This window comes from Mobula hypostoma, chromosome 6 (assembly GCF_963921235.1).
Source record: "Mobula hypostoma chromosome 6, sMobHyp1.1, whole genome shotgun sequence".
In the NCBI taxonomy this organism is placed as follows: domain Eukaryota; kingdom Metazoa; phylum Chordata; class Chondrichthyes; order Myliobatiformes; family Myliobatidae; genus Mobula; species Mobula hypostoma.
Window position 1 is genome coordinate 191135999 of NC_086102.1, and position 15795 is coordinate 191151793.

The 15795-nt window shown below is 41.0% G+C and overlaps 1 protein-coding gene across 6 annotated transcripts in view; it reads right to left on the reverse strand.

Moving 5' to 3' along the window:
- The window catches only part of nckap5l (NCK-associated protein 5-like), an 890431-nt gene that overhangs the window by 803272 nt on the left and 71364 nt on the right, over positions 1–15795 (reverse strand). The gene's annotated exons all lie outside the window — the stretch shown is intronic.

Consider the following 15795-nt stretch of genomic DNA (forward strand, 5'->3'; position numbering starts at 1 on the left):
TTTCCCCCTTCCCCACCACTTCCTGCCCTTCCAACTACCTTTGTATCACCTGCAAACGTGGACACAAAGCCATCAATTCCATCATGCAAATCATTAACACATAACGTAAAAAGAAACAATCCCAACACTGACCCTTGCCGATCACAACTAGTCACTGCAACCAATCAGAAGAGGTTCCCTTTATTCCCACTCTTTGCCTCCTGTCCATAAGCCAATGCTCTATCCCTGCTAGAATCTTTCCTACAATTCCTTGGGCTCTTATCTTGCTAAGCAGCCTCATGTGTGGCACTTAGTCAAAGACCTTTTGAAAATCCAATTACGCAACAGCAACCAATTCTCCTTTGTCTATCCTGCTTGATATTTCTTCAAAGAATTCCAACAGACACGTCAGTCAATATTTTTCCTTAAGGAAACCATGCTGACTTTGGTCAATTTTATCATGTGCCTCCATGTACCCTGAAATGTCATCCTTAACAATCAACTCCAACACCTTTCCAACTGCTGAGGTCAGACCGATTGGCCTATAATTTCCTTACTTTGGTCTCCCCCCCACCCCTTCTTGAAGAGTGGAGTGACATTTGCAATTTTCCAGTACAGAATCTAGTGATTCTTGGAAGATCATTACTAATGCCTCCAGAATCTTTTCAGCTATCTCTTTTAGAGTCCAATGACTTATCACCCTTCAAATTTTTCAGCTTCCTCAGCACCTTTTCTCCTCAATAATAACAACTCCTGGTCCCTAACACTCTTGAACACCTGACATACTCCAAAGTGAAGACTGATGCAAAATACTTATACAGTTCATCCATTTCCTTGTCCTCCATATCTACGTCTCCAGCATCATTTTCCAGCAGTCTGATATCTACTCTCGCCTCTCTTTTATTCTTTATATATCTGAAAAATCTTTTGTCATCCTCTTTGATATTATTGGCTAGCTTACCATGTTATTTCATCTTTTTGTTCCTTAACTTTGACTTCTCTAGTCAGTCATGGTCGTGTCATCCTCCCTTTAGAATACTTCTTCTTTGGGATGTGTCTTTCCTGTGTTCTCAGAAACTCCAGCCATTGCAGCTCTGTCATCATCCCTGCTAATATCCTCTTCTAATCTACTTTCTCAGACCTCTGTGGGTCCCTTTTCAAATTGTACTGAAAATACTTCTAGATGTCTGGTCTCCCTTTCTATAGCAAGATTGACAGTGCATACATTACATGGAATGAAAATTATAACAAATTAATTCATAGTTTAGAGGCTTTTTCTCAGAAATCGAGTATATTGGTTCTATAATCTCTTGAGTTTAAGCTGCGTCCATCATTAAAGACCCTCACAATCCAGGGCATACCTTATTCTCAGTATTACCATCAGTGAGGAGGTACAGGAGCGGCTTCTTCCCTCTTCCACCAGCATTTTGAACAGCCGTGAACACTTCCTCACTATTCCACTATTCCTCTTTTACACTATTGCAATATTAATTATTCTAATTTTATTGTAATTTATTGTATCTCTTGGACTGTACTGCTGCCACATTTCATGATGCATGCCGTGTATAATAAACCTGATTCTGATGAGAGGTGACCACACTGAAATGTACGTCATGACATTATGCGTGGCTGTCACCATGTCAGCAGTGTGCAAAGGCAGCAGAGGGGCAAGGAACGCACGTACATTAGTCATTATTTAGATGAGAATATTCAATATATGTTGACTTGCATTGACTTAGACCAATTTTATTATGGCCAAGAATTCATTGCTCCTTGGCATCTACAGAGTTAATCAGAAAGTTCAACGTAGAATGGATTAGGCCATTTGGCCCAACACTCTTATTCTGACAAAGGATCTTTGACCTGAAACATTAAGACCATAGGACATAGAAGAGGTGCAGAAATGGGCCATTCAGTCCATTGTCTCTGTGCTGCTATTTCATCATGGCGGATTTATTATCCCTCAATCCCATTCTCCTGCCTTATCCCCATAACCTTCACACCCTTACTCTGCCTCTTTTCCCACAGATGTTGCCCGATCTGTGTTTTCTGTTTTTATTTTCAACATCTTGTCTCTGTATTTTTTTGGAGACTTGGTACATGCTGGATCGGATTCTGATACACTGATAGAATTACACAATCATAAGGAAACCCTAGCTTTGCAGTTTCTGCTTCTTCTCTATTAAAGTTGGTCTCTCTCTTTGCCAATATTTCCCACCTTAAAATTACATCGGAATTTTATGAAACTAGAAACAAAAAAGGAAAAGTGAAACATTTACAAGGTGCTGCAATAATTTACACATGAACTAGAGTTCTCTAAGCACACCGCAGTTCATCAAAATGCCAATATGTGCAAAGATGTAGTTAGAAGCTAATAAAAAGATACTCAATGGATCAGAAAAAAAATTACACTGGTTCACTTATCACAGATATTATGACAAGAATAAGCATGAAAGGTAGTAAAAAATGTTTTCCAAAGAGTTTTTGTAAAGTGCCAAGTGTAATTGTCCTCAATAAATTCGGTGTAATAACAGGCATTAATTTATATTTGAAGTCATGATGTTAGTGTAAATCATCACCAAAACTCTTACATTCTTTGATTTTGAAAATTACGGCATGCTGTAACTTTGCATACTTAAACAAATAGCTTATAAATTTAGAATAGTAAGTTCTATTGAAGAGGTTTGGTAATAGTAAGTCTAGAATAGTAAGTAAATATTTGCCATGAAAGGAAAATACAACTTTGTCATGCCTTAACTGAAAACTTACATCTGTGTCATTTTGGTATGGAATTAAAATAAGACAATGAATTGTTTCTGTTAGTTTGCAAATTCCTTTGTTTATCAAAGAGTAAAAATACAGCTTATCGATGTTGACAATTAACCATTTCCTAAATATTTTAATTCTAATCTATTAGCTAACTGTTGGTAAAGGAGATGGATAAATGATCATCTGTATGCTTAATATGCCTGTTGGATACAAACTTATTGAACATAGAGTTATACATGTGGTATCAGGAAAATTTCCAAGGTCAGGGGAATTCTATCTTAGTAAAAAACGTTCTGGAAACTTTAACAAAACCCATGACACACTGAGTGAACTGCTCTAAGCAGAAGAAAAGGAATAATTACTGTCTTGCCAGCAATAGTCACATCCTGAGAATTTTTCTTATTTGATGATGTAATTTACTCTACATGTGTAAGAAGTGTGCTCTAAAGAATAAACAGGGACGCTAAATCATTTAAAATGCACTGTATGTCCGACAGAGTGATCAGCAGCACTGGGGCTCCACAGGGGACTGTCTCGTCTCCCTCTCTCTTCACCATTTACACCTCGGACTTCAACTACTGCACAGAGTCTTGTCATCTTCAGAAGTTTTCGGATGACTCTGCCATAGTTGGATACATCAGCAAGGGAGATGAGGCTGAGTACAGGGCTACGGTAGGAAACTTTGTCACATGGTGTGAGCAGAATTATCTGCAGCTTAATGTGAAAAAGACTAAGGAGCTGGCGGTAGACCTGAGGAGAGCTAAGGTATCGGTGACCCCTGTTTCCATCCAGGGGGTCAGTGTGGACATGGTGGAGGATTACAAATACCTGGGGATACGAATTGACAATAAACTGGACTGGTCAAAGAACACTGAGGCTGTCTACAAGAAGGGTCACAGCTGTCTCTATTTCCTGAGGAGACTGAGGTCCTTTAACATCTGCTGGACGATGCTGAGGATGTTCTACGAGTCTGTGGTGGCCAGTGCGATCATGTTTGCTGTTGTGTGCTGGGGCAGCAGGCTGAGGGTGGCAGACACCAACAGAATCAACAAACTCATTCGTAAGGCCAGTGATGTTGTGGGGATGGAACTGGACTCTCTGACGGTGGTGTCTGAAAAGAGGATGCTGTCTAAGTTGCATGCCATCTTGGTCAATGTCTCCCATCCACTACATAATGGACTGGGTGGGCACAGGAGTACATTCGGCCAGAGACTCATTCCACCGAGATGCAATACAGAGCGTCATAGGAAGTTATTCCTGCCTGTGGCCATCAAACTTTACAACTCCTCCCTTGGAGGGTCAGACACCCTCCAATAGGCTGGTCCTGGACTTATTTCATAATTTACTGGCATAATTTACATATTACTATTTAACTATTTATGGTTCTATTACTATTTATTATTTATGGAGCAACTGTAACGAAAACCAATTTCCCCCGGGATCGATAAAGTATGACTATGACTAATACTTTACTCAGTTAGTATTGATGGATTGTTTTATCACAGCAGATTGAATGATTTAAATATTTTTTGACATCACACCAAGGTCACAGTTTAATATCTTTTTAAACATAACAATCAATTTTTCATTGGTCAAGACATGTTTTAAATACATTGTAGAAGATAATGTATTTAAAATATACGTGGAGTGATTGATAAGTTCATGGCCTAAGGTAGAAGGAGTTAATTTTAGAAAACCTAGCACGTTTATTTTTCAGCATAGTCCCCTCCTGCATTTACACACTTAGTCCAGCGGTCGTGGAGTATATGGATCTTGGACCTCCAGAAAGTGACCATAGCAGGGGTGATTGATGAGTTCGTGGCCTAAGGTAAAAGGAGATGAGTTATACAGCTCTCGTTACAGGCACATGAAGTTCATTATGCAGAAAGTTTGAAGTTAGTAGCTCATTAGTTAATAACCCATCAGGGGTGATTGATAAGTTCGTGGCCTAAGGTAGAAGGAGATGAGTTATTAACTTCAAACTTTCTGCATAATCACTGAAAGAGTTGAATCACATCTAACCAGTATCGTTACTGTAATTGTTTACTATCCAGGTACTGATGTGTACACCAGGTCTGTGAGGATTTCAAAATGTATTATCCAATGTCATGTGTTCTCACAACTGTCTAGGTAGTGCCAAGCCCTGAGACATTTCCTGTGAAAACATCTCACCGCTCTTGGGTTGTAAAAAATCATTCACTGCTTCATTAGGTAGTAAAGATAATAATTATGAACTTTGTTATTGTGGGTGGGGTTTAAAGAATCAAGGGGTGGCACTAAAGCCACATGCCAACTTCTTGACAAAATTTAACAACGTTGTCACGTTGGATCAAATCAGATCAGTGAAGTCTTACTGTACTCACTGACGGTGACATTTCTGTATCTGTTCAAATATTACCAGAGAACCATGTAGCTTGCATATTACCTCTGCAAGGATCTTGTGATTTATTACTGGAAAAAAATTAAACATTAACTTGGTTTCTACTAAATAAAGAAAAAAGGATTTGATTTTAACTTTGTTCAGACATTGGGCAGACAGGAGTTGGCAACCTAAAGTCTTGCTCAGGAACCTGAACATCTTGTCATTTTGTCGGGAAGCTGCAAGCCCGGTTCACTGGGGCAGAGCAACAGGACCATCATGGTGGTAAGTACCAGATGGATGTGGCATGCATTATCCTAGAGTGCCCTGGAAAATTCCTGTCAACATGCTGCTATTATTGGGGTTTTCTCTATACAGTGCATCACATGGTGCTGGTTATGCCCAGCGACCATTACCGGCAGCAAAGTACAAAACCAAGAGAACTACTAATCACCTTATTCATAACACTTTATTAATAATAATCACAAACAAGAAAAAATCTGCAGGTGCTGGAAATCCGAGCAACACACACAAAATGAAGGAGCTCAGCAGGCCAGGCAGTATCTATGGAAAAAAGTACGGTCAACATTTCAAGCCGAGACCCTTCGACAGGACCGCTGAAACGTCGACTGTACTCTATTCCTAGATGCTGCCTGGCCTGCTGAGTTCCTGCAGCGTTTTGTGTGTGCTACTTTCTTAATGATGATCACTGCTAACAATGGAGAGGTGAGGCTGGGAAAGCGGAGGGGTGAGGTGATGGAGGTGGAGATGAAGACAAAGGCCAGGCGTGGCAGATGCAAGTGGGGATGCCTCCAACAGGAGGAAAGAAAATCTGATTGATTTAAGCACCAGGACAAATTGAAAAGGTCAGGTCTGGTCTGAATTGTGGTGGCAGGGTCCAAGCCCCAGAGCTGTCTGAGAATGAGGAACAACCCACTGTTTGGATGGTTTCAACACCAGACCAGATTGAAAAGGCAGGGTGTTTGGAACAGAGGTGAGGCTGGGGCCAGTTCTGCACACTGCTCTGGGACATTTACTCAGCTCCACCCTGAACTAAGGCTGTGGCCTGTTCCAATTACAGTGAAACCTGGCTTCATATCTGTGTTCCCACAACATTTACTTGCTCTGCCCTGAACTAAGGCTTTTGCCTGTTCCCATTACAATGATACCTGGTTTCATATCTGTATTCCCATGATGTTTACTCGGCTCCATGCTAAACTGAAGCTATGGCCTACTCCAGCTGCAGTGAAGCCTGGCTTTGTGTCTTTCGTAAATGCTATTTGCTTATTTTTATGGTTTGCATGATTTTTTCTCTCTGCTCATTGGGTATTTAACATAGAAATATAGAAAATCTACAGCACAATACAGGCCTTTCGGCTCACAATGCTGTACCGAGCATGTACTGACTTTAGAAATTACCTAGGGTTACCCATAGCCCTCTATTTTTCTAAGCTCCATGTACCTATCCAGGCGTCTCTTAAAATACCCTATCGTATCCGCCTCCACCACCGTCGCCGGCAGCCCATTCCACGCACTCATCGCTGTCTGAGTAAAAAACTTACCCCTGACATCTCCTCTGTACCTACTCCCCAGCACCTTAAACCTGTGCCCTCTTGTGTTAGCCATTTCAGCCCTGGGAAAAACCCTCTGACTATCCACACAATCAATGCCTCTCATCATCTTATACACCTCTATCAGGTCACCTCTCATCCTCCACCACTCCAAGGAGAAAAGGCCGAGTTCACTCAATCTATTCTCATAAGGCATGCTCTCCAGCCCAGGCAACATCATTGTAAATCTCTGCACTCTCTCTATGGTTTCCACATTTTCGATGGCCCTTTTTTCTTTTTCAATCTTTTTATTAATTTCATAGAATGAAAACATAACAAAGCAAAAATACAAGTAGGAGGAGATACATTGTTACACTTAAAATGAGTAATTGTAAAACCAAATAGTATAAATTGACGAAGCTCCCAATCATGTCCAATAACAATGAATAATACAAAGCAAAAAAAAAAGAATCATGAAAAAGAAAAAAAAATAGAAAGGAAAAACAAACCCCATCCCAAAAAAAACTAAACTAAGCAGAATTAATCAACTAAACTAAAAGACTTGGGCAATACTGACAACTTGAAAATGGGAAAGAAGAAAACCTTAGTGTCAACGACTCCATTCCTCTCAACCAACAGTACAGAGGGTCATAAACCGCACTTCTAATTTTTTCCAAATTCAACCATACCATAATTTGTGAAAACCAATGAAATACAATAGGAGGGTTAATCTCTTTCCAATTCAGCAAAATGGATCTTCTAGCCATTAGAGTAAGAAATGCAAATCATCCTATGTGCTGAAGAGGTTAAATTTTCAAAGTATTGTATCTCAATGCATGGAGTATAAGAAATAAGACCATAGGACCATAAGATATAGGAGCAGAAGTAGGCCATCTGGCCCATCAAGTCTGCCCCGTCATTCAATCATGGGCTGATCCAATTCTTCCAGCAATCCCCACTCCCCTGCCTTCTCCCCATTCCCTTTGATGCCCTGGCTAATCAAGCACCTACCTATCTCTGCCTTAAATGCACCCAATGACTTGGCCTCCACAGCTGCTCGTGGCAACAAATTCCACAGATTTACCACCCTCTGACTAAAGTAATTTCTCTGCATCTCCATTCTAAATGGGCGTCCTTCAATCCTGAAGTTGTGCCCTCTTGTCCTAGACTCCCCTACCATGGGAAATAACTTTGCCATATCTAATCTGTTCAGGCCTTCTAACATTCGGAATGTTTCTATGAGATACCCCCTCATTCTCCTGAGCTCCAGGGAATACAGCCCAGGAGCTACCAGACATTCCTTTTACAGTAACCCTTTCATTCCTGGAATCATTCTCGTGAATCTCCTCTGAACCCTCTCCAATGTCAGTATATCTTTTCTAAAATAAGGAGCCCAAAACTGCACACAATAGTCCAAGTGTGGTCTCACGAGTGCCTTATAGAGCCTCAACATTCTATACCTCTAGAGATGAATGCCAACATTGCATTCGCCTTCTTCACCACTGACTCAGCCTGGAGGTTAAACTTTAGGGTATCCTACACAAGAACTCTCAAGTCCCTTTGAATCTCTGCATTTTGAATTCTCTCTCCATCTAGGTAATAGTCTGCCTGTTTATTTATTCCACCAAAGAGCATGACCATACACTTTCCAACATAATATTTCATTTGCCACTTCTTTGCCCATTCCCCTAAACTATCTAAGTCTCTCTGCAGGCTCTCTGTTTCCTCAACACTACCCGCTCCTCCACCTATCTTTGTATCATCGGCAAATTTAGCCACAAATCCATTAATCCCATAGTCCAAATCATTGACATACATCATAAAAACCAATGATCCCAACACCGACCCCTGTGGAACTCCACTGGTAACCGGTAGCCAGCCAGAATAGGATCCCTTTATTCCCACTCTCTGATTTCTGCCCATAAACCAATGCTCCACCCATGCTAGTAAATTCCCTGTAATTCCATGGGCTCTTATTTTGTTAAGCAGCCTCATGTGCGGCACCTTGTCAAAGGCCTTCTGAAAATCCAAGTACACCACATCCACTGCATCTCCTTTGTCTACTCTGCTTGTAATTTCCTCAAAAAATTGCAGTAGGTTAGTCAGGCAGGATTTTCCTTTCAGGAAACCATGCTGGCTTCGTCCTATCTTGTCATGTGCCTCCAGGTACTCCGTAATCTCATCCCTAACAATCGATTCCAACAACTTCCCAAACACTGATGTCAGGGTAACAGGCCTATAGTTTCCTTCCTGCTGCCTCCCACCCTTCTTAAGTAGCGGAGTAACATTTGCAATTTTCCAGTCATCCGGTACAATGCCAGAATCTATCGATTCTTGAAAGATCATTGTTAATGCCTCTGCAATCTCTCCAGCTACTTCCTTCAGAACCTGAGGGTGCATTCCATCAGGTCCAGGAGATTTATCCACCCTCAGACCATTAAGCTTCCTCAGCACCTTCTCAGTCGTAATTTTCACTGCACATACTTTACTTCCCTGACACTCTTGAATGTCCGGTATACTGCAGATGTCTTCCACTGTGAAGATGGATGCAAAATACGTATTCGGTTCCTCTGCCATTTCTGCATCTTGCATTATGCCGAGATGGCAAAGGAATAAAAGAAGTTGGATGATCTTGTTCCACTATTACAGATTGTCAGGTATGATGTTGTGGCCAGCACTGGATTGATAATAGAAAGATGTGACAAAGGATCGGAATCCTTATAGCTTGAGTTCAGAAACTAAAAGGGTAAAAAGGACATTGATGGCAGTTATATACAGACCTCCCAACAGTAGCTGAGATGTGGACCACAGATAACATGGGAAAATAGAAAAGATGTGTCAAAGGGGCAATGTTATGATAGTCATGGGAGATTTCAACCTGCAGGTCAACTCGGAAAATGAGATGTGTAATGGATCACAAGAGATTAAGTTTGATGAATGCCATGAGATGGCTTTTTAGAGCAGTTTGCAGTTAAACCTACTAGGGGAACAGCTATACTGGATTGAGTGTAATGCAATGAACTGGAGGTGATTAGAGAGCTTAAGGTAAAACAACCCTTAGGAAGTAGGGATCGTAATATGATTGAGTTCAGCTTGAAAGTTGATAGGGAGAAAGTAAAGTTTGATGTAGCAGTATTTCAGTGGAATAAAGGAAACTACAGTGGTATGAGAGAGGAGTTGGCTTAAGTAAATTGGAAGGAGCTGCTGGCAGGGTTGACAGCAGAGTAAAAATGTTATGAGTTTCTGGGAAAAATGAGGAAGGTGCAGGATAGATGTATTCCAAAAATGAAAAAATACTCAAATGGCAAAATAGTACAACCATGGCTGACAAGGGAAGTCAAAACTAATGTAAAAGCAAAAGAGACGGCATACAACAAAGTAAAAATTAGTGGGAAGACAGAGAATTGGGAAGCTTTTAAAAACCCTACAGCATCACCGGCAGGGAAAAGATGCCGGAGGGAGGAGAAGATGGTGGCGCGACACGGCTCGCAGCGGCCACTCCGGTGGTGATATCTGTTATCTGTCAAGTAGGGTGCCGTGCACAATCCTGATTTGATGGAGACAGACGTGAGAGCACGGAGGAACATCTGGAGAAACTTCTGAAATGCCTGCTTCACTGCCACTGCTACTGTGTGGTCCAGAATCTCCGGAGGGGAAGGTCCCAAGTCCTCGGCTTTGCTTGTTGCTCGGCGGCCAGGGCGGGGTCGAAGTGCTCGGCAGAGGTTGGTGCTCAGTGCTTGGTGCTTGGTGTTGGAGGCTCGAAGTTTTCGGACGGACTCAGAGTTGGGTATGGTCGGGTGCTTCCAATGCATCAGCAAGTTTGCGACGCTTGGAGGTTCATGGCAGGGAGAGTTTCTCCCTCCTACCGTCTGCATGAGATGATGGGGCTATCGGGACTTGAGACTTTTTTTTACTGTGCCCATGGTCTGCTCTTTATCAAATTACAGTATTGCTTTGCATTGTTGTAACTATATGTTATAATTATGTGGTTTTGTCAGTTTCAGTCTTGGTTTGTCCTGTGTTTCTGTGATATCTTTCTGGAGGAACATTGTATCATTTTTTAATGCATGCATTTCTAAATGACATTAAATGAGGACCCAATGTCCTCATAATCTAATCTAATCTGATATGAAAGCAAGCTAGCAAACAATATCAAATTGGATAGTAAATGCTTTTTCAAGTATGTAAAACATAAAAGAGAGTTGAGAAAATGAGACCTGATAAATAATAACGGGGACAAGGAGATGGCCGATGAACTAAAGGAGTACTTTGCATCAGTCTTCACTGAGGAAGTCACTAGTGTATCAGATGTTGAAGGATGTGAGGGAAGAGAAGTGAGTGCAGTAACTATTACAAGGGAGAAGGAGCTCAAAAAGCTGAAAGACTTAACGGTACCTGTCACCCAGACCAAATGAACGGAACCCTAGGGTTTTGAAAGAAGTTGTGGTAGAGATTATGGAGGCAGTAAAAAAATCATTGGACTCTGGTATGGTGCCAGAGGACTGGAAAAGTTGCAAATGTCACTCCACTTTTCAAGAAAGGAGGAAGGGAGCAGAAAGGAAGTTAGAGACCTGTTAGCCTGACCTCAGTGGTTGGGAAGATGTTGGAGTCAATTGTTAAGGATGAGGTGATGGCGAACTTGATGACACAGGACAAGATAGTACAAAGTCAGCATGGTTTCCTTAAAGGAAAATCTTGCCTGATGAACCTGTTGGAATTCACTGAGGAGATTACAAGTAGAATAGGTAAAGAGGATGCAGTAGATATTGTATATTTGGACTTTGACACCATTGACAAGGTGCCACACATGAGGCATGGTTAGAGCATTGACTGATTTATAGGAAGCAGCGAGTGGGAATAAAAGGATCCTTTATTGGTTGCCTGCCAGTGACAGGTGGTGTTCCACAGGAGTCGGTGTTGAGACCACTTCTTTTTATGCTGTATGTCAATGATTTAGATGAGATGGAACAGATGACTTTGTTGTTTTGGGTCTGTACCCACTGGATGAGGGGGAATCTCATTGAAACCTTTTGAATATTGTAAGGCCTAGACAGAGTAGATGTGGAAAGGATGTTTCCCATGGTGGGGGGGTCTTGGACTAGAGGGCACGGCCTCAGGATAGAGGGGCGCACTTTCAAAACAGAGATGCGGAGAAATTTCTTTAGCCAGAGGGTGTTGAATTTGTGGAATTTATTATCATAGGAAGCTGTGGAGGCTGGGTCATTGGGTGTATTTAAAGCAGAGCTTGATAGGTTCTTGATTGGACATGGCATCAAGGGTTACGGGAGAAGGCCAGGGAGTTGGGCTGAGAAGGGGAAAGAAAGAATCAGTCACGATTAAATGATGGAGCAGACTTGGCCTAATTCTGTTTCTATATCTTATGGTCTTATGGATTTGGTAAGGCAAATTATAACAGTATGGTACAGGAGCTTGCAGACATTCGCTGGAGTAGGTTGACTGCAAGAAAGTGGGAGATTTTCACTCTCCAGGCTCATTTACTCGGAATTTGTCAGTCTCTTATCTGGACCAGGATTGTGATCAATACCCAATCAATAGGCAGCATAAGAATTCTGCCAGCACTGAGCCCAATGAGCGTTACCTTCTACTCAGCATGGTGGTTGGGAAGGAAGAGGCTTGCATTCTGGAGGAAGGGTGAGGAGTCTGAAGTGTTTTTATGGGAGTTGATATGACACACCAACAGAGACTGCTGTAAAAACACTCGGAGAATTGTTACAGCATTCCAGAACTCTTCTGGAGAGGTGTAGTCAATTCTGGATGGGGAAAAATGGGGTACGTTTAGGAGAAGTTCACTAGGATGCCAAGCAACGCATACAAAATGCTGGAAGAACTCAGCAGGTCAGGCAGAATCCACGGAAAAGAGTAAATAGCTGATGTTTTGGGCTGAGACCCTTCTTGGATTAGAGGGTTAATGCTATAAGGAGAGGTTGTTTTCTTTGAAGCAGTGTAGTTTAATGGGAGACATGATAGTAGTTTATAAAATTATAAGTTTTGATAATCACCCAACATCTTTTCTCCCAGGGTCTAATACAAGCAGGCGTGCATTTGAGGTGAGAGGAGATAAGTTCAAAGGAGATGCACTGTAAATCACTATACTAAAGGATAATACAGAATAGAAAAAGGAATGAGAACTGGAGAACGACATCACATTTCTTTGCACTATTTCAAGAAATGAATCAATAAACAAAGTGCATTACCCCTACATGAGATCTCCAAATAATTAACTGCTAATCTTGTAGCAAAGTGCACCACCCTGGGAGTTATCTTTCTCCATTATTAATTTTGCACATTGCATTAAATGATGTAAGTGCTTTAATCCCTTTAACAACAAACTATTCAACAAAATTAAGCAAAGAATGCAAGCAGTATTTTTGAAATATCATATTCACTATCAGTAAAGGATGTGGTTCTGTACAGAAGATACATTGAACTGAAAGTCTGTAGTTTATTATGAACTTGCTTGTGATTAGAAACTTTAAAAGCAAATTCACAAGTGCAAAACTGTTTTGCTTTACCTACTCATTTTTCACATCCTAAATCTTAAGTAATTTCTCTGACCAGCCTGTCATTTCATAATCACACTGTGTGAGAGTGTAAAATGTGAGTGAGAGAGTGAGAGAGCGTGGGATAGTGAGAGTGAGAGTGAGAATGAGAGTGAGAGAGAGAGTGAGAGAGAGAGTGAGAGAGAGGGAGAGAATAAGAGAGAGATTGAGGAGAAAGTGGAGATAGAGTGGAGAGAGAAAAAGAGAGGAGAGAGAGTGAATAGTGAGTGGAGAGAGTGAGAGTGAGAAAGAGAGAGAGAGAGAGTGAAAAGAGAATGGAGAGATAGACAAGAGGAAAGAGAGTGGAGAGAGAGTGAGAGATTGGAGAGAGAGTAGAGTGAGCATGAGTGAGAGATTGGAGAGAGTAGAGAGGGAGAGAGGGAGAGAGAGAATGGATAGGGGTTGGGAGGGGGAGTCAAGTGTCACATGCAGGCAAAGTGAGAATGGTAGATTTGACTAAAGAGTTAGTGACTGTCGATAGTACTGAGTAGTTCTTTTTCGAATGGAGTTTAACTGAACTTCAACACCACAGCTTCCCTCATCAGATTTAAGCACAGGTCTTCAGGTTTGCTAGTTTTTATTTCAGAATTATTGGAGTTGGAAGTTACTCAGTGTTTTGCTACCTTGTTACATTTTCACTGTGAGTTTTTATTAGATCATGATGATAGTCAGGAGCTACATACAATGTGGTGGTAGAGAAAAGCAGGCAGAGAAACTAGGCACATTTTCAGCCCATCCTCACTTGAAGGAATGTCCATGTTGTTTCGTGACAGTATTCTATCTGAGGCACAAGCAGTACTCACAAAGCTGAGCAAGTTATTTTGCTATGAATACCTTTGGAACTAAGATTGCACTTTCTCTCTCTGTTCATATGGTGTTTAAAGATCATCAAAGCATTATTCCAGTCTCCTCACCAAACTACTCCCTTAACAATTATCATTAACTACAAATTAGATCACCAGTCATCTTGTGTCATTGCTGTGTGCATAATGTTCACTGTATTTGCATACTTGATGGGAGTTTTTGCATTTGCTGTTTTCAAAGCTACGTACTTCAAAATGAACTATGACATAGACTTGAAAAAGTTATGAATATTCATTTAGTCTGAAAGTACTTCTGTTTTTCTTCTTGGATTCAAATTTAAATATGACAGAGCCTCTGCATCAATAGCCTTTACTAGGTTATCCATTTTATCTCTGACAAGTATTGGGGCTGATGGATCTGAATTCAGACAAGAGGAAGATGGTAACATGTCCAAAGAGGAAACCACTGCACAGATGTTGGGAGAAGTGTAAATCAATCAATGCAAAATTTTATTAGACATTAATGGTAAAGGAAAAACTGGCTACTGACTTCCTCTCAATTAAATTTCACTCCATTTTATTCAATAGAAAATGATAGAGTCATAGGGCTCACAGAGTGATAGAGCATTACAGCAGGCTCTTCTGCCCATCTGATCCATTCTGACAACAGCATCTTCCCTGGCAGTCTCCGGTGCTGTGTTTGGCCCTTAACCTTCCATATATCAAATCCAATGCATTTAACTGTTGCATTTACACCCGTTGTTGTGTATTTAATATTTCAGTAATATTTGAATAATCTTGTATATATATATTGGTTGATTAAGCATTCCTGTCCCTTTAAATAATTGATTATGGGATATATAAACACATACATGAATTACATATGTCATTATGCTCCCCTGTGAGGTGGTGCACCTCACTTAAAGTAAAACATGAAGTTAGACACATTTTGGACTCACACATCTTCTTTTGAATTGGTTTAATGCTTTGAAGTTGCAAAACATGACCCCTATCTCGACCATTTCCTCTGGCAGCTCATTCCAGATACACACACCTAAACTACAGTGTGTACCCAGAATGTCATCGGCCTCGTTTCACTCACTTCCCTTTCATAATGGGTGGATATGCATCAGCTTTCTTCCAGATTCTGTGCTGGACCTGCCTCGGGTTTAAGGGTTAGAGTCGCCATAAGTGATAAACAATTTAAAAACTCTCGGCTCTATCCCTCCCCCTCCTGTCTTCTCCTATCATTTTGCATCTCCCCCTCCCCCTCCAGCTTTCAAATCCCTTACTCACTCTTCCTTCAGTTAGTCCTGACGAAGGGTCTCGGCCTGAAACGTCGACTGCGCCTCTTCCTATAGATGCTGCTTGGCCTGCTGCGTTCACCAGCAACTTTGATGTGTGGTTTGCGTTTAAAAACTTGGGAGTTTGTTTAAATCAGAACTATAGAGGATTGAGTTTTTTTGTGCTTTAAAGGACATGAAAGTACAGCAGTGTTTATTTGGATGTGATAATGAACTCCATTCAGACATCTGGGTTGCACCATTTCAGACTTTGATGTAATCAGATATTGTAATAACCACAAATTTGTCTGAAATGCTCCACTAAATCTTATACGTATGCAGTGGCCAATTAACAAACACAATAAAGATTTACAGAGCATTCAGAAAAAGTGATTATGGAGACAGCTGAGAACAGATTGCTAATACAGCTTCCTTTAAAACTTTCTTCTTCTTGCAGTCCTAATTGAAAAGCAGAACCAAGAAACGTATCAT